The sequence below is a fragment of the Agrilus planipennis genome, unplaced genomic scaffold, assembly GCF_000699045.2.
Source record: "Agrilus planipennis isolate EAB-ADULT unplaced genomic scaffold, Apla_2.0 scaffold281, whole genome shotgun sequence".
NCBI classification, from domain to species: Eukaryota; Metazoa; Arthropoda; class Insecta; order Coleoptera; family Buprestidae; genus Agrilus; species Agrilus planipennis.
In genome coordinates, this window is record NW_020439260.1 from 75118 (window position 1) to 81927 (window position 6810).

A 6810-nucleotide genomic window follows, 5' to 3' on the forward strand; every position below is an offset into this window, starting at 1 on the left:
GCTATACGTGGAAGATGCCAGGTGATTTAGGGAGATATCAATTAGATTACATACTTGTTAGGCAAAGATTTAAAAATCAAGTGAAGGACTGTAGGAGTTATCCAGGAGCAGATATAAATAGCGATCATAATTTACTAGTTATGAAGACCAATCTTAATTCAAAATTCTGAAAAAGAGGGCAGGTAGGAGACGCCTCGACTTAGAAAAACTAAAATGTAACGAAGCGCATGATAGGCTAGGTAAAATGACAGACGGAATACTAATGGCGGTGGGAGAAACGAATGACGGGGACATAGAGACAGAATGGAACTGCATTAAAACGTGTCTAAAGTCAGCAGCTACAGAGGTACTAGGTCTTAAACAAAACGAAAGTAGGAAACCCTGGATAACAAATGAGATTGTAGGATTAATAGACGAAAGGTAGAAATACAAAAACAGGACAGACGAAGAAGGACAAAAAAGATATAAAGCTATAAAGTGGGAAATAATTAGGAAGTGTAGGGCAGCTAAGGAATAGTGGATTGATAGGATGTGTAAAGGAGTAGAAGAAAAGTTTGAAGTAGGTAAAACCGATGAGGCTTATAATATAATTAAAAGGAATTTTAGAGATGTAGGATACAGTAGTAATAATATAAGAAACGAGGCAGGGGTCATGTTGATAGAAAATGAGGAAAATGCAGATAGGTGGAAAGAATATTTAGAGAACCTTTACGCAGATGAGCTTGGTTATCCCATAATGAGAGAAGAGTTCGATGTAGCATTAAAAAGTTTAAAGAATAATAAGGCGCCAGGTGTAGATGGGATACAGGGGGAAATTCTAAAACATGCAGGACAAGAGGTTAGAGATCGTTTGTTTAAGTTAGTTTGTCACATTTACGAAACGGGGAAAGTTCCAGAGGATTATAAACGGAACGTAGTAGTAACATTACCTAAGAACAAGGGCGCGGATAGGTGCGAGAAATTTCGAGCAATTTGCTTAACTACCCATGCGTCAAAAATCTTAACTAGAATTGTGCAGAGGAGGATGGAAAAAAGGGCGGAAGAACTATTAGGGGAAGATCAATTTGGGTTTAGAAGAAATAGAGGAACGCGGGAGGCCATTCTAGCTTTACGGAAAAAGGAAAGACTGCGTACATAGGATTGGTAGATTTAGAGAAAGCTTTTGACAATGTTAAATGGGACAAGATGTTAAATATACTTAAAAATGTAGGGATGAATTACAAAGATAGAAGAGTGATACTTAGTTTGTATAAAGAGCAACAGGCAGTTATAGAGCTGGGGATGAAACGTAGAGAAGTAAATGTTAGGAAGGGAGTCGGCAGGGATGCGCACTGTCACCGCTACTTAATCTATACATCGAAGACGCCATCAACATCATTAAAGACAGTACAACTGTAGGGATAGATGTGCAAGGGCAAAAGATTAGTATGCTTAGATTTGCAGATGATATAGCAGTGTTAGCATCTAGCAAGGAGGACCTAGAGATAGCTTTAAATAAAATGGAAGCGGTACTGACAGATCAGTACTGTATGAAAATAAATAAAAGTAAAACTAAAACACTGATGTGCAAGAGAAGAAAAAGTAGGGAAAGAGCGAATATAAAGATAGGAGACGAAAAATTAGAAGAAGTGGCTGATTTTAGATACCTAGGAAGTCAGATAAGTGAGGATGGAAGGAGTAGTAGGGATATAGTAGTAGGGATATAAAACAGAGTATAGCGCGTGTCGCCTTTAATAAAAAGAAGTCACTTCTATGCTCGCGGACGGTTAATTTAGAAATTCGAAAAAGGTTGTTAAAGGTGTATGTTTGTAGCACGGCGTTGTACGGGTGAGAAACATGGACAGTGGGAGCGGCGGAAAAGAATAGGTTAGAAGCGTTCGAAATGTGGTGTTATAGGCGGATGATGAAGATATTGTCAGATATGCTCTGACAAATTTGAAATTTGCCGCTCTTATCACGTGACTCGAAGCATTGGATGCCATGATTGCGCAGCCGCTACTTTTCGACTCTCACACAGGAACCGATGGTCCCCGAGGGGATCACTCGAGAATACCTGTTTGACCAAGTCGACCGTATTTAGTGTGGCGGGAAAATTAAAACTTTAGTTTGAGACTCTAACATCAGGTGTGGGGTAAACGTGTAGTTCTGCAGTGTGCGAAAAAAAAAAGAGAGAAATATGGAAGAGGTGAGCAGATCGCTGGGAGCAATCGCAACAGTTTTGGAGGACCTTCAGAGGCGTACGAATGATCAATCAGTTGCTTCCCCAATTCAAATTTCCCCCAGAACACCTACATCTTTATCCCTGCCTAGCTTTGATCCGGATAACACGGACAGCATGGTGTGGTTGTCAAAAATTGAAGGGTATAGAGATGAATTTAGATGGTCGGACAGAGAAACTGTGAGTAGAATTGGCCTTTTTTTTACTAAAATCTGCACTAAGGTGGTTTACTGCGTGGCAGCCCTCCGAGGAGACTTGAGAAAATTTTAAATTGGATTTCCCCGTTTCATTTCCCAAACAAAAAAAATTTGGGGAAACTTTTGACTGACGCAGTGAACTACCAAAGTTCCGATGCACGCAGTTATGTGGAGTATGCCCGAGTAAAACTCGAAAAACTGAAGTGTTTACGCGCAAATTGGTCCGATTCCGATTTAATTGAAATAATCGCACATTCAATTGACGATCCTGCCGTGAGAGCTGCAGCATTTAATTGTGGTGCTATGTCTGTCAGTGATCTGATTGCGTTTTTATCAAATTATGTAAAAACATCCATTGTAAAATCGGTTGATGAACCAATTCTGAGAAAACGGTNGGAAACATCTACCCCAAACAGCAGCAAAGGTGCATTAAGAGACAATTAAGTTTTTCCCAAATATAAAAATTCTTTTACGAATTTTCGCTGCATTACTAGTATCCACTTGTAGTGTGGAGTGTCCAAAATATGGCGGCTCAGTTGAAAAATTGGGCGATGATGTGTCGGATACGGCCATTATGGCGAAAATTCTCCGAAGCCTTCCGTCAAGGTATAACGCTCTCCAAACAGCGTGGGATAGTCTGCTGAAAGTCATTAGTTGCTTCAAAATTTGCTGGATCGATTAATCAAGGAAGAAAAACGAATCGAATGAGATAATGACGCCACCCGAGTGTTAGCCTCTATAAGTCTTGGCGGGAACAATAAGAAAAATGTTACCAAAAGTGCAAATAAAGAAAGCAAGAAGAATAAGGAAAGTAATAAAACAAATGTTGAGTACTTTTATTGCAAAAACAAAGGGCATTATGCTAGCGAATGTCGAAAAAGAAAAATGACAAAAAGAAAAGCAGTGAAGAGTCCCGCGAATGTACTTTTGTCGCTCGGAGACTATGAAGTGTGTAGTACAGGCACTGTATTAATCGATAGACTTGTAAACGACAACTGGTATACAGCGCGCATTGAAGACGTATTGTACGTTCCTAAATTTAGGAAAAGCTTGGAGTTTGAGGTTGTATTCAAGGGACAATGAAACCTTGCGCGAGATGATACAAAAAGAGCTAATTCGTTGTGTAAAACCAACAGACGCTGACGACTTCTTCTGCGAATCAAGTGCTTTCGAAAAATCACACAGGCTCTTATTTAAAAAGACTGAACGAAAAAGAAATACACAGCCTGGAGATCACATACATTCAGACGTATAACGGTTCGTTCTCTGTGGGATCGATAGGCCGGTCGAAATACTTCATAACTTTCAAAGACGACGCGTCAGGTTATCGGTATGTATACTTTATGAGACACAAGTCTTATTTTTTCAGTATTAAGAGTAGATAATCAAAGTGCAATTCGTTTAATTAAGAATCCAGAATTTCACAAAAGAACCAAACACAGATATCAAATATATCTTTACATTAGAGAAATTGTGGAAAATGGAAAACTAAAAGTAGAGTATGGATCAACGGAACGGTAGGTATAGGACTATCGAGGCACTTTAACGGCGGCAATGTTGAAAAAGTATTTCTAGTACGCCGAAACTAACGGCAACACCTGCGCGTGCATCTTGAAGAGACGATCGATCGTTCGAGCCTATGGTTCGAGCATTCACTCTTTACTTTAGTTAGTCTTTTGTAATGCGCCACGCAGTTAATACATATATTCATTAAAAGTCTTGTACAAACTTATTCCCCTGCTTATACATCCTCTCATAATCCTCAACAGAAACAACTTTCTCAAACTAGTCTTCTACACCATCCTCAACCCAACGCAACATTACCTATATTTTGTGACGCTTGAGACAACTGTTTGGACGGTGTATTACAACAATACCACGATGAAAACTGAGAACTTAGCATTCTTCTCTGGCAAATCCGACAAGGCGGAGACCAAATACAGTGCTTTCGATTGAGAACTTGCATTCTTTCGTGCAATTAAGCACTTTCGACATTTCCTAGAGGCCCGTGACTTCTTTATTTTCATAGATCACAAACCTCTCACATTTGCCTTCCGTCAGAACCGTGACAAATGTTCCCCGAGACAGTCACGTGATTTAAATTTCATCAGTCAATTTTCAACAAACATACAAAGGTAAATTCAGGCAAAATCAACATCGTAGCAGACACTCTTTTACGCATTTCAGACATATCAAGTCCCATCAATTGCGAAGCCCTTGCAATTCAACAACAAGAGTCCGATAGAGTACTCCAATCATATCTGTTTTAACAAGTTCTTATTATTAAAACGTATTCATATACCGGGTACTAACAAAGCTATCTTCTGTGGCATCTCGGCAGGAACAACTAGACCATTATTGATCCTATCGTTTCGCTTTTTCACTTTCAACCACTTACGTTTCTTAACGCACCCTGGTATTTGTGCTATTTCAAGCTAAACACACAATCTTTCATCTGGCTACATCAAACAGTGATTGCGCCAAATAGGCACGCGCATGCATTCGGTCTCAAAAAGCAAACATTTCCCAGCACGTTTCTGCCCCTCTGGTAATCTTCAACATGAAGGATACCGTTACTGCCTCACATGCGTAGATCGGTTCACGCGTTGACCCGAAGGAATTCCCATCAAAGATCGAAAAGCTGCAACCGTAGCACGTGCTTTCTAGGAAGGATGGATCTGTTGATTTGGTGCACCTTCACGGATTACTACAATCAAAGAAGACAATTCGAATCTCAACTCTTCAATGAACTGTCTCACTTAACGTACACCAAACACATCCATACCACGGCATATGATCCTGCAGCAAATTTCAACGCCAGTTAAAGGCTGCAATAACATATCATCAAAATAACCACTGAACCCAGATTCTTCTCATTGTACTATTAGGTAGTCTGGAAGGAAGATCTGAATGCAACAACCGCTGACATGGTATATGGAAAGTCACTACGTCTACCTGGAGAATTTCTATCTACACCTAGCTCATCGATCAATAGCAGTCCATCTACTTACGTACAACAGTTTCGCGACACTTCCAACTACTACAGCCTGATGTATCCGGAACACGACATGGTGAAAAGAAGAGATTCATCTACAAAGACCTCTAAACAACAGTGTGTGTCCTAGTTCAACAACTGTCCAACAATGAGAAAACTGTATCTATTAACCTACTGAAACCAACATACATCATGTCAAAGGGACAACATCCACGATCCTCTCCTGCGCCTGCAACCACCCTCAACAATGCTGTACAATCAACAAGAAAGACCCTCCCAGTACGCTTCCCGAAATATTTCACAACAGGACGACCATTATCGTTAATCACTAGGGAGGGAGTTCTGTGGGAACACTCTGTATAGTATATAATTCGTACACATACGGTTAATGCACATGTATGCAAGCATTTCTATCGTAGTTGTCGATTGACCAAAACTGGGTCAGCCATCAAACGCGGACCAAGCTTGATAAACATTTTGCATTTAATCCATGTAAATAATGTTAGCATAAATACTGTGTAAATATGTTGAATACGCATGCTACAGACCTGTAGTTTCGTATAACTTGCTTATTATCTGCTTTAAAAACAGGAATAACACTATTTTGTTCCATATTGCTTGCAAAATGCCTAATCTTAAAAATCACAACTTAATGATGTATATAAAGTCATTAATATTGATATGAAAATGTTCAAAATTAATTGATGATAAAAAGAGGTATTTGATTGCATAAATTCTATGTCAGGGCTTCTGACACCAGGCAGTCTTTTCTATGTGTTTGCCGACACAATAACAATTCCTTAATAATAAAAGGGGCGAGCGAAGTAAGTTAAACTAATTTATTTGTCCCTTACTTTGGTACAGTGATGGTTGTACAATGTTAAAATTAGAGGTTCTGATTAAGTGAAGGTCTAAACTGCAACTGACTGATTGACTGACTTGAGTATGTTTTTAAATATACAACTGTTTTTACCCCCAAGATGCTTTTAGACATTTTTTACTTACGGTATTCGTTGAGACATAGAAAAATAAGGTTGAGAAGTGAAACTGCAATAAATCTATCAATAATGAATTTTGAAACTGAAATGGATATGTAAAAGAATCTTGAGTTTTCTCACAAGCGATAAACTAGAGGTTTTAAGTACACAGATGACAGAAACAAGCGAACAGCAATAGAATGAAATATGAGAAAAGGGGTGATTTTAAGCTAGACCAGGCTACAAATTAATGACACAAAAAAATGGAAAACGAAATGAATACAAGTTACAAGAAATATGATATAAGGTTAAGATTAGTGTTATTTGAAAGAAGTTATTGAAAAGTGCACTTTTAACATTAGATACATAACTTTGGTATTAAATAACATGGACCAGTGATAAAATATGAGAGGTATCTAACAC